The following is a 13,265-nucleotide window of genomic DNA, read 5'->3' as shown; positions in this document are numbered from 1 at the left end:
CATTCATCGAAGCATAAAGGATAGAGGAATTTTGTCAGATGTTGTAGTTGCAACTGCCCTGGTAGACATGTATGCAAAATATGGAAGCATAGACAAGGCACGTGAACTATTTGATAGAATGCCTGAAAGAAATGTTGTCTCGTGGATTGCAACGATTGCTGGATATGCACAAAATGGATTTGTCGAAAAGGCTTTAGACACTTTCAAGCAAATGAAATTGGAAGGCATAAAGCCAAATTCCACAACCTTTGCCAGCATCCTCCCTACCTGTGCAAAAATGGGAGCTTTGGAACAGGGTATGGACATCCATCAAAGCATAACAGATAGAGGAACTTTGTTAGGTGTTGTACTTGCAAATGTCCTGCTTGACATGAATGCAAAATGTGGAAACATGGACAAGGCTCATGAATTGTTTGTTACGATGCCGCAAAGAGATGTGATTTCATGTGAACGATCAACACGTGCGTATACGAGAGGAAGGGATTGCTACTACAAAATTGAACGCTCACTCCTCAATCACAGGTCTATGGTTTTACGAGATTAAACTAGAGCAATTAACCACCACATGTATATTTTTTGCAACATGAAATTAAAAATTAGGGCAATTTGAATCTACCTCTTGCGCGGGATTGCAAGCAATGCCACAAATGCCTTCAACCCGGGTTTGATGTTCTTGGGGGTTGAAGTCACCACAGACGCCTACGTGGGAAATTTGCAATTCACAAATGAATTCCCCTCTTCTTTCTTTTTAAGTAATGGCCGTTGTCGTCGGAATTACAACGAACTCAAGCACTTTTTTGGAAAAAAGAAAATTCTCATTGCTAATGCCTTCTTCGTCGAAACCAAATGGGAAATTTTCGTCAGAATTACGATGAATGCGGGCATTTTTTCAAAAAAAAATCAAATTTGGCCACAATATACCTTCTCCGTCGGAAACCTCAGTTGGAAATCTAGTCCAAATGTATTAGTGACATGACTAATGATAAGACCAAAATGGTACAAGAATTTCTGACACATTGGTTAAAATCTCAAGCCAAATCAAGCTAAATATTGAGCTATAAACAAGAGAAATAAATGCATTAATTTCTTACTCAACTTTTAAAAGAAAATGCCATATTAACACCCTTTGCTATCATTAAAAGCACACTTAAATGAACTTAATGAATGCATAAAGTTTTGAGCATGCTACCCAAGACACCGCGATACTTGAAAAGGGGCATGATCGTCCACCTTGAAAAGCGGATGCACAATTGTCCGCATGCACAAAGAATTGAATTGTCTATAAAAGGCAATTTACTCTGTTAATTAAATTGTCCCAAACCTTGAAGATTAGGCATCTGTAAGAAAGAGTGTAAGCACAATTATGTGAGTTTAGGCAGTAATGGATACTCCAATTAGATTGATTGCTAGCAAATCACAGAGGGCCTTTTTGGGCACAATAAGTGACACACAACTAGAGCGTTTGATAAATACTGACAATGACTTAGTGCTGGCCACTGTGAAATGGGTCTTAGGGAAAGATTTCTTGGCAAGTGAGGATCGATATCGTGTGAATTCTAATATTGCGTCTCGTTTTGTGGGATCCTTGCTTGATCTTGGAGCTCCAAAGGATATAATTGCAAGGATGACTATGGGGCTATTTGAGAAAGAGATAACAGGTGGGTTGGACCAAATTTTGGAGGTGGATCAATATGGAGTTGGCATCCCTACTGCAATGGATTTGAAAGCATATCTATACAAGGATGCAATTGTGCCCTAGTGGTCCTTCATGGCCAATTTTAGAAGCTTCTCTCTTGAATATCACCGAGCACAATGCAGCCACACCTTTCCTCAAAAAGGTGAGTGGAGAGGAACCCACCTTTGATAGAGAGTGGCTAGAGGGCTTTCAAGTCCTAGTGGAAAATTAGGTTACAGATAGTGAGGATGATGATAGTGATGATCCCAATGAGAGGGAGGTGTTGTAGATGGACTAAGATGCCAACGAGGGAGAGAATGATGACAAAGGAGATATCCCCTAGGTGTGATGATGCGGCTTCCTCCTGCATTGTGTCACTATGAAATGAAATTTCTTTTGTTTTTTAAAAAAGAAAGACAATTTTGCAAATTTTTGATAGACCCATTTTGAAATTTTACGATATTATGTAAACGGGTCACAAACCCATACATATGTTTTGTAAAAATAAATTCCATACAAATGAAGATACATATACATAAATTCGACATCAAAATCTCTCGCAGAAATTATTTGTGCATGTGTTATATAAATCATTTCTATTTTTATTTTCATCAACAATAATTTTTTTTTTTTTAATATATGAATACATGTGAATTTTGACATGTCCTTATATTAAGCATTCAAATTTAAAATTAATGGCATAAAACACCACATATAGGAAATGTTGATAGGTAGAGCTTACCTATGAGTTGAAATGTGCACGATTATATGATGAAGCACATATGCTCAAACATTAGCATGTTTTGTTCTGAAGTTAGGAAAATGCAAACCGTTAATCATAGATGTATGATAAGACACATACCAATCTTGTCATATATGTAACGTCCCAAAAATTTGGGCAGAATAAATTTAATTAAATTAATTATTTTAAAGTCATTCCAAATGAATTAAATATGAAAAGGGTGACTTTATTTTAATTAATTTATTTAAAAGCGACATTTTGACGTGATAATTAAATATGAGCAAAAACAAAAAACAAAAAACGAAAAAACTATTGTTGAACTCAATTATTCTCTTATATGTTAAAAATGGGCCATTTAAGTTATGGCTAACTTCCCCTAGAGCGATTACCTTGGTGGCCACTTTAATGAAATAAGGGGGATGCCTAAGTTGCTTGGATGATTTATTTTTAATTAAGCCAAGCCCAAATCTTTTGTAGAGGACGATTAACCATTTAAGCGATTTATTTATCATTCCTAAGTTAAATCATATGAGGCGGCTATCTCCCTTGGGCAATTTTAATGTATTAAGCCTAAGTTAAAAATTATTTTACTTGGGCGACTTATGTTATTTGGGCGGCTTGATATAAGCTAAAATATTATTAATTTGAAGTGCCAGCGATGGAGGAAAATGAATATTAAAAGTGGGCGATGAAGGTTGGAAAAAAATAATATTTACTAAAAGGCGATTCATGTCAAAGTGGAAATGTAAGGAAGAAAGTCGGGAGTTTGGGGGTTCATTATTATTCATGTTATTTTCTTCTAATTGAAGCCTTTCCTGAGCGTCGAACGCGTACTGTTCCAGCCCTTGGACGAAACCCTAGGGGTCATTTGGAAGCCTGGACGTAGCCCCAGGCCCACGAATCTGAACTTCTTGGTCAAGCAGAAGGTTCGAAGATCATACCTGCAGGCTAGTATTGCATTCAACATTCGAGTTGCAGGGTTGTTTGTTGTTAGGCGATATCATCAACACCAATCACAGCACGAGAGTTGCAACCTACAATCATTCCAAGGTATTCAACCTTCAAATCGAGGGTTTGGACACTTCATTGCAGCAACCTGTAGCTATGATGTGCAGTCTACGAACATGGGTATATGAAAAAAAAAAAACCGCACTCTAAATGTATGCAACATACAGTAGTTTATAATGGTTGTACCTTTCCAGAATCTGGTGCAGCTGCGAATGGCTAAACTCGGGAGGTTATTTGGCACTTGTTTGGACTCTTATTTGCTGTCATCATTCACAGTGGTAATCAGACTTGCTTCAGATTCTGTAACAATACATTTCAAGCTCCTTTCTATGCTATTACCAGTCTAATAAGCAAGGAATTATAACGGGTATGTAAAATAATTATTATGCTTTATGTTGATGCTTGATGGGCTTTTTTGTATGAAGTTCCAGTCTGAAACTAAGTGCAACAGTCATAAATTAATGAGCAATCAGTTTTGATTTATGCTTCTCATGATGTCATCTCCTTATGTTTCTACAAGTATTAGTTACCATTTCCATGCATTATTGTATTGTCGGTATCAAATATAAACCCTCCGACTCAAACAACAAATTAGAAACCAAACAACCAGATGATTCATGCAAAGTGTTTGACGAAATGTCAAACCCAACAAACTGGAATCTTAAGGGTAGAACTACAGTGGGTTCTTTCAGAGCATAAGCACTCAAACCACGATTTTGCACTCAGAAAACAAAATCAAACCTTGCACACAAACTGTTCGACAAAATGCCAATGTGTCAAAACTGAACAATCCAAGGCAATATAGGCAAGGGTTATTGCAGTATACCAATAAGCTAATAATCCCGAAAAAATCCAAAGAGGGATTCTGGAAGGACCAACACTTTGTAGAAACCACCACAAAAAAACCCCTAAACTCACTTCTGAAAAGGAGAAAACGTGTGACTGCACTTCTTGGAAACAAAAGCAGCTAACTAACCTACTGCAAAAATTGGCGCTAAACAAAACCATTAACTGGGTTTTTTAAATAACTTCCCGTCTTACTTAACTTGTTGCATCTCCCATGTTTTTGGGGCGAAGGTAGAAGGCCAAGTAGAGACCGACAACTTGTGAATTACCCAGTTTTTCTCCAAACCAAGATTAATGAAATTTTCTCGTTTGTTGTCGACACTTTTTGGTAACGAGGAAGGATCATCTTTTTTTTGTTCTACTCATTTTCATGTCCTGAGGTGAACATGACAAAAGGGATCTGGCAATACTCATGCTACGTGAGATGTCAGATTGGGCATCCCCTTGAGAGCGCTAGATTCATGTGCTTGTAACTAAATTTTGCTTCTCTACACATGACTTGTGTCTTCAAGCGCATTTGAGGGATGAAGTCCCTTTTTTGTTTCTCACAATCTCCTATTTCATGAGATGGTACTTTGATTTCTAATGATGCACAAATTTTTTCCATTTCATCAAAAAATTGGACTTCGTCCGTCTCTTCTTTGCTTTCTTCTCCTTTTGAAGGATCCTTGAGATACCTTCTGGGGGCTTTGGAGACAACTTCACCATTTTTCCAGTGCTTATTACTTCATCTTTATATTTTTTACTGTACCAAAGATGCTCGCTGAAATATGCTCCATCTTGTTGTGATTCAAGTGATTCAGAGATTGCATCCAGAGTTGGCGGAACTCTTTCTTCTTCCTCACTTTCTTTTGGGCACGAGGCTTTGTGTTCCCCATGTCTTTCTCCTCCTCCTCCTCCTTCGTGAAACCAATCTAATCTCCAAATGACCGATTTGCCTTTGGAGAGAGAAATGGTGTCTAAAATAGACATTTGTGGAGGAAAAATCTTCCTTAACCAAGGCAAGCAGAATCAATCTCCTTGAGCAGGTTCTAGCTTGGGGCCTTGTTCTTTACATGCAAGCAATTGATCTTGTCTCCTTTGTCTTTCTTGCTCTTGTTGCTGCAAGAAGACGTCATGGGCAAGTTGGCTTTGATATCTCAGTTCTTCTGCTTCAATTGATCTTAATTGATCTTGAAAATTCACTATGATCTCTTTAATAGTCTCATTGTTGGGGTTCCATTCCTCGGGGAAGAAGGGAGAGTAATAGAGAATTGCTTCAATTGATCTTAATTGATCTTGAAAATTCATTATGATCTCTTTAATAGTCTCATTGTTGGGGCTCCATTCCTCGGGGAAGAAGGGAGAGTAATAGGCAAGTGGTGATGAAAAGTTTGGGAATACATGGGCAAGATTTCTTCATTTTCATGAAAAGGGGAAGAGAACACTTGCTGATCAAAATACCCCTCCATGCTAGAATTGAAGCATGAGTAAAAGCTTTCTTAGAAGTTGTCTTGAAGATGAGAAGGGATACATACCGTTTGTATCATGATTATAAGGAAACATTGAATATGGACGTTGAAGTTCCCTTGGCTGAATGTGTGAAAATACAACAAATCTTTGACGATGAGAGTTCGAAGGCCGCACCAAGTGTGCTAGAAATATTGTTGATCCCTAAGAAGGCTCATGCCTTAAATAAGGGGCATCGGGAAGTTTCACAACTGTGGGACCTCTTTTGCACTATGTGAAACAACCTCCGAGATTTTAGAAGATAACTCTTTGTTTTGAAAAAGGAGGAAGGAAAAGGGAGAAAAATAAAGCTGGAAGCTAAACTAGGACGAAACGTTGAATGTAAATCTTTTAAAACACTTCAATTCACATTTTGTGGAAATCATAGAGAAAATGATGACTCTCGAAAATGAGCACATCACACCACAACCCTTCATTATTGAGAGGAGAACGAAATGTACAAAGTCATGCTTTCATATCCTTTTGTGGATTGCATCTATCAAGGCTCGAAAGACACAAAGTGACTCTTTGGGATTTTCATAATATTTAACCATTCTTAAAAGATTATATTTCTAATGGTGTGAGGCCCTACCCCGACCCATCCTATCTCTTCAGTTATTTTCATATTGGAACTATTTTGGATGCTAGTTCTGACACACTATGGATATAGAACTTTTTATGATTCCACGATTTTTGGTAATATTGATATATATTTGATGCTCCATTTCTATGCCTTGTGGATTATAGAATATTATATGATTCCAGATTAGGGTAATATTGTGATGATGTATGTTATTATCTGAATTTCAGGATTTGTTATAATGTTAGGAATACGTTTGCATATCTTGTAGATGGATCAAATTTTGAGGATTATGATGAATTGCTTTGATTTATGACAATCGTATTTTATAATGACAAGTCTTTGCAGAATGGATGTATTGTATTCTGATTATGTATTTTATATTATATGAGGCTATTGGGAAGTACTAATGTTTAAATTGAGTTGTGCAGGAGATTATCCATGTGACCATGGAAATATTATGGAGAATCGAGCCTAGGCCTATGTGCGTTAGTAAAACCAGGGGTTGTCTATTTGGAGAGACAACACCCCGTATGTATTGTATTTTATTCGTAAATGTAAAATGTTGCATGAGTGTAAATTGTATTTATTGAATTGTTTAAATTGTTTAAGGGACAATTGCCATGTATGTAATTGTGATGTGGAATTATGTTGTAGTGTCACTTGACACATATGTAGTATGTTGTGTTGGCAAATTGTCTTGTCACCATTTTGGAAAGTTTTATTTTTTGTTAATTGTTATATCTCCTAATTAACCTTGAAGGAAACCAAGAAATCTAGGTTAGTGAGCCACAAGGAGGGTCAACTCAGAGTTGACCCGTAGGTTAACTTCAGGTGGACTTTCTGAAGGTCAAATCAACTCTAAGAGTCAATTTTAGAGCATTTCTATTAGGCCTCATGGGGTACCTATGGGTGAAGGCCAAAATTGGCCATGTGTCTTTCCCTTAGCACTTGTTTAACCACCCAAAAAAGTGGTTTTCCCAAGATGGCCGAATTCCATCTATAGGAGTGCCCTCCTTGGTAGGATAACCTTCTTGAAGGGAGTAATCCCTCTTCCCCATTCCATTCCCCTTCTCTAGGTACCTAGGTTAGGGAGTGTGTAAGACCTAGGGAAGACCAATCCAATGAGGGATCCCTCACTCTATCCAAGAGGTTGGAAGCAGTGAGAGAGGCCTTCTTAGGCTAAGAATGGAAGCTTAGTGAGCTAATCACCCACTCTCCATCCTTGGAGATTTTTGGAAAATTTTGGAAGAAAATCAGTTTAGGGATAACAGATTTGGGGGCTAAGGAATTGCAGAAAAGAATTAGAGGATTGGGCAACTCTTCATCAAGCTTTCCCTTAGATTTCCCTTGGCAGGTCAAGGTTGGTGTTATCTTTTCCCCTCTTATGTAAATGTAAAATGTGATAGAATGTTTGAATGGAAATTGCTGTAACTCTTTGCTGTGTTGTAATTGTAAAATTTATGTGTTTCTTGTTTATTGTTGTTTTATGTAATGTTGTGTTTGGGGAATGTTCAAGACCCTCCTTTCCTTGGGAGGAAAGATGGTCTTGGGGGTGGAAGGAGTTTGACAGCCCTTAGGGTGAGAGGCTCTCATTTTTTAGAGTGATCTCAAGGGTCTGTTCATGAGACCCTTGCTGCCTTTCTTTTGTGTTATTTCTACTTGGGGGTCATAAGGGGTGCAAATATGGCATGGTTGCCTTTTTGGGGGTCATAAGGGTGTAGGGATTAAGGATGAATTCTGGTTATGCATTCATGGGTGCCATGAGTTGGCTGTAAGTTTTATTTAGCAGATTTTTCCCCTAGGGTACTTGGTCCACTTCCACCCTAGTAAGGCATCATATTTTGTGATGGAGTTTCAGCTTGGGAAAGGGTGTCTCTGTTGTGTTATTTTCTTTCCCCTTGTTTGTTATATTGCTTGGTTGTAACCCCGTCTAGGTCTTGATTCTCCTAGCTCGGGGGTGGCTTCTGGTAAACCTAGGCTGGAAGGTGAGCATCCCATGGTCACAGTCCTAAAGTTTTATATGCAGGTTGTTGGGAAAAAGATCTAGGAGTTGCAGATTTGTTTGGTTGCAGATCTTTATTCAGATTCAGATTTCTATTTAGATGCAGGAAAGCAAAAATGTAATTTATGAATTGTTGCAAAACAAAGGAATACAATGTAAATAAAGGGCTTAAGTTGATTCTTTTGTTTCTGTTTAAAGAAATGTATTTTTTTTATTATTCAAGTCCTCATCATTAAGAATGAGAGACTAGTTGGGGTTACTTTCACCCATTATAAATGTGTACCCTAGTATTCAAATATTCTGTAGGCAAAATAGCTTTTATTTAAGTTCTGAACATTTATTAGGTTGCTGTAAATTGTATCAAATTCTGTCTCAAAAAAAAAGAATTCTGTTGTCATGTTTATTTCTGCAAATATAAGTTAAGAAAGAAAAAAAAAAGGGAATGCATTATGTTGAGTAAATTCTTGCAAAGTTCATTTACTGTTATTTTGTTACTTTTTACTCTATTTAGGCACAACTGAAAATAAAAGACCTAGCATTTATACATTGCTGTAGAAAACATGTTGTAAGACTGTTAAAAAAAAAATGAGAGAGAAGAAAAATAAGACTCATTCGTATGCTGTTAAAAGACTAAGATCAGAATGTAAGATGTTAGAATCTCAAAACATTATAAGGGTTTCCAACCCTATTGTCTTAACATTTAGTTGAATATAACTGTAAATATATAGGTATATATATATATTGAAAAATATATATACACTTATATATATATAAATTCCTTTAGGTGTTTATCCCTGCAACAAAAAGGAGAAGGAAACATGTTTTGTCCTTGTGTAATTCCTGTACAACGAAAATATACAAAAGATTGCATGCTGTTGTGCTAAAAATATTTCAAAATAAACTTCCTAATCTTATTCCTATATATATATATATATATATATCCCTGCATTTAAAAACATACCCTAGGGATTCACAAAAAAAATATATGTATAGATCCTGAGCATGACAATGGATATATATATATATATTTACATACTTATAAATTTAAAAAAAAAAATTATCAAAAAGAAAAGAATGGGCGAAACCGTAGCACCGGCCGAGCCACTGTGTGTAAACACAGTGGACGGCTCTCGGGCCGCGCCACTGTGTTTACCCACTGTGGACGGCACGGGAAATGCCGAGCCACTGTGTGTAAACACAGTGGACGGCTATCGGGCCGCGCCACTGTGCTTACCCACAGTGGGTGGCACGGGAGGTGCCGGCACTGTGCGTAAGCACAGTGGACGGTCCGCGGCCGCCACTGTGCGTATACACAGTGGACGACACCGCCGTCACTGTGTATAAACACAGTGGCGTCCGGGAGGTCCCCGCGCCGAAAACCTCCGCCTCTTCCCATTTCGAAACCCTCCGCCTCTCCCCGCTTCGAAACTCTCCGCCGTGCCCTATTCCGCCTCCGTACCTGCAATCACACACACCCCCCCCCCAAATAAAAAAAAAAGTAGTTTAATAAACCCTAACCCATTTCGGGTTAGGGCATAAAATAATAAGAAAAATAAAACAAGTGGGATTATATAGAAATGCAACCCTAACCCAATTTCGGGTTAGGGTTAGCATTATATATATATATATAGGAGCATTAAAATGTAGTTTTAATTAGGGATAGCATTTTAAAAATTAAGGATGTCTTTATGTTAGGGAATTTAAAATTTGAGATGGGAGCTTTAAATGGGTGTTTAAAAAATTTAATTTTAATTAATAAATAGGGTTATTATTATGATGGAATTATTATATGTTTTTTTTATTCTTTAGAAAATTTAAATTTTAATATAGTTAATTCAAGGGGTTTAAAAAGAAATGATTAATATAGTTGGGTAAACTATACGTTAAATCCATTAATATATTTAATTAATCAATGGACTTTCCCCTATATATTTGGACGTTAGAAAAATTTAAAAGGAGAAATTTGTAAATTAATGAACCTTAAGCCCTTGAGTCCGATTTTGGCCGGATCGAAACTAAATCGTCAAAACTAAGGGTTTAGGGAAGATTAGAATTGGCTTTAGCTTATTGTCGGTTTTAGTGAGCAAATAACATTATAGAAATTCAAACCCTCATCTGTTGGATTTAAATAATAGATTTACATGTGCATCAATTAATTAATAGGATTATCATTACATGTGTTGGGGATGATTTAATACATCAAGATAACCAATTAACCCTTGTTTTAATTAGCGACAACTTGATTTAGGTAATTGAGCTAGCTAACTAATCCGTGATACTAATTAATCTCCACCCATTAAGTCGCTCGATTGAGTTGGTTAATTAAGCCAACCTTTGTAAGTAAATTTATTTACACCCTAGATAAGACAAACCTCCAATAAAGTTATTATATTGTAGGATATGTTGCGAGTTCATGACGTCAATTTTTTTTTTGTTGTTCTGTTTTTTGTGCCCAAAAGTCTGGGCATGACAAATGGCATAATCCATTTCCTAAACCTGAGAACATTGATGAAGTAAATTCAACTACATAAACCATTATTTCAAATAAACAGGAAATGAAAAAGTCAAAATGAGTAAATAACAAATGCTTGGAAATTAAAGTGACAAAGAGCATATCCGTTTAAGTAAAGCAAACAAAAGACAAGGGCACAATCCAATGCCCAACCTAAGAACACACATCCTAAGGTTCGATCACAATCACAAATCACTAAACTTTGAAACATTTTTTTAATTTTGCATAAGAAAGGAGATTACAAAAATTCTCTCTTGCAAAGTATTGAAGTCTTTTTCCTAGAATTCAAAACTCCGATTACAAAAATGCCCATAGGCTTTATAGGAAAAATTCCACCAAAGAAGGAATAATTTTTGCAATTGAATTATCCCCTGCATACTTGCCGCATGTCTTTAATAATCGCGACGATCACTATAACCACCCCACATGCAGGTTTTTTCACAATGACTTCTTGCCATAAGCTTAGGCATACTTGCCATTTGGGTCTTTCATCATTTGAAATTAAAAAAACAATTTTATGCATGCCATTTTTTTTAGAATCTTCTAGCATTTGATTCTGTTTTAAATCTGCTAAGCGTCTAGGTTCATTCCAACCTATTTTGACTAAAGGCGTGCTTTGAAAATCTTCTTCGGACAAAAGGATAGGGATTTTTCAACTCATCTACCACATGGCATGTTCCACCTTTACCTTGGAAGCTTCATATTAATCTTGGCGGGACCACATGCTTTAAAGGACATAGCACTTTAGAATAACTCTTTGAATGATATGTCATGATCTAAGTTTAGATCTTCGCGAAACCTCCATGTGTCTCAGAGACACGCAACATGATGATGAAAGTTTGTGAGGATTCTCTTTTCTATTTGTCTCAATTCTCCGAGCGGCCTACACGTGGAAAACTTTGTGGTACTTGCTTCAAAACTTTTAGGACTTTGAGGAGAACATGAGAAACTTTAAAATATTTCCCGACATGTGACACATCGACGAATAAAATTTGCAACCTCTTCCTCTTAATATCTTAATTCTCCGTGAAGCCTCCATGTGGAAAACTTCCAAAAAGAAACTTTTCGAAAATTATATGCCTTAGAAAAATGAGACCATGCAGATTATAAAACTTCATAGATCGAGCCTTTCCGATCTAGCTATAATCGGAAGATCTACAAGCTTCTAATCAGATCCATAGTTGTAATATAATGGATAGGAGTCATTTGCCTATGGATTTCTCTGATATGTTGGAACAGTTAGTTGGTGAAGATAGGAATGTGTTCTTTGATTTTGTTGGGCTGCTGACCTTTTTTTCTTTGTAATTCTGTTTGTGTTTAATAAAATTTTACCCTTTTTTCTTAAAACACAAAATAATTGATAAAAAATGCTATTTATAATAATATTTTATGGAAGCATCCATCTTCCATAGCTAAAAACTTTGTCTAATGAGACAAAAGAAATTCTCCCAATATTTTTTGAAATATTTTGACCTTGATCCTCCTCCAAGTAATAATCCAACTTCATAAAGTCAACATTTGTGACTTACACTATCATTCCATCTCCTTCAACTTAAAAATTAATCTGACATAAGATGTACTCTCCATTCAAACCAAAAACCACTCACAATATAAAAATGAACATTTATATTATTTTAAGGTACATTCCCTTGAAACTTCAACAATTCCAAATCACATTAAAAGTGAATACCTAATGAAACAAATAGCAAAATCACATTCCCCAAATGATCATTTGAAAAAGATATGCACTCTAAGTTTCAAGGAAATCAATGTGTGTGTGTGTATGTGTATGTATATGTATATGTATATGTATATGTATATGTATATGTATATATGTATAGACACCCAAAATTGTCCAGTCTATTATTTTATCCTAAGTTTTCTATTAATTAAATACATCTTTATGTAATTAATTAATTAATTAATTCTCTTCCAAGCCTTTCCTCATTTAAATAAATACTTTTATTTATTTAAATTGTTATTTTCTTAAATTAAATAAATACTTTTATTTATTTAATTGACCACTTTTTCTATTAATTAAATAAATCTTTATTTATTTAATTAATTCATTATCCTTTTCTACCCATGATCGATGTCATTTATCTTTTAATTCTTCTCTTACCTACCCCTTTTATCATTTTATTATTTCTTCTACCTACCCTTTAATCCTAGTCGACCATTTATCTTTTACACCTCTTAATCTTATCCCTCCATTTCCTACAGTGTCTTCTATATAAGAGGATGCTTCTTCCATTATCAACCTTAAGCATTCTAATTGTCTAATCAATCTTATGCAATCAAGCCTTTTTGCGATCAAGCTATCAATCACATTTCCATTATTTGTTGAGCTCTTGTGCACACATAAAATCCGAGAGCAAATATACCAAGCAAGATAAATGGAGATTCAAA

The 13,265-nt window shown here is 35.9% G+C and overlaps 1 long non-coding RNA gene across 1 annotated transcript; it reads left to right on the top strand.

Moving 5' to 3' along the window:
- Positions 1-3,076: 3,076 nt before the first annotated feature.
- Positions 3,077-8,693, top strand: LOC131030413 (uncharacterized). The gene is made up of 2 exons (XR_009102897.2): positions 3,077-3,792; positions 6,771-8,693. It is a non-coding gene; the product is annotated as an uncharacterized LOC131030413 (long non-coding RNA).
- The last annotated feature ends 4,572 nt before the right edge of the window (positions 8,694-13,265 follow it).

The sequence above is a fragment of the Cryptomeria japonica genome, chromosome 7 (assembly GCF_030272615.1).
Source record: "Cryptomeria japonica chromosome 7, Sugi_1.0, whole genome shotgun sequence".
NCBI classification, from domain to species: Eukaryota; Viridiplantae; Streptophyta; class Pinopsida; order Cupressales; family Cupressaceae; genus Cryptomeria; species Cryptomeria japonica.
The sequence above is the reverse complement of the archived record's forward strand: the minus strand, read 5'-3'. Positions and strand labels throughout refer to the sequence as shown.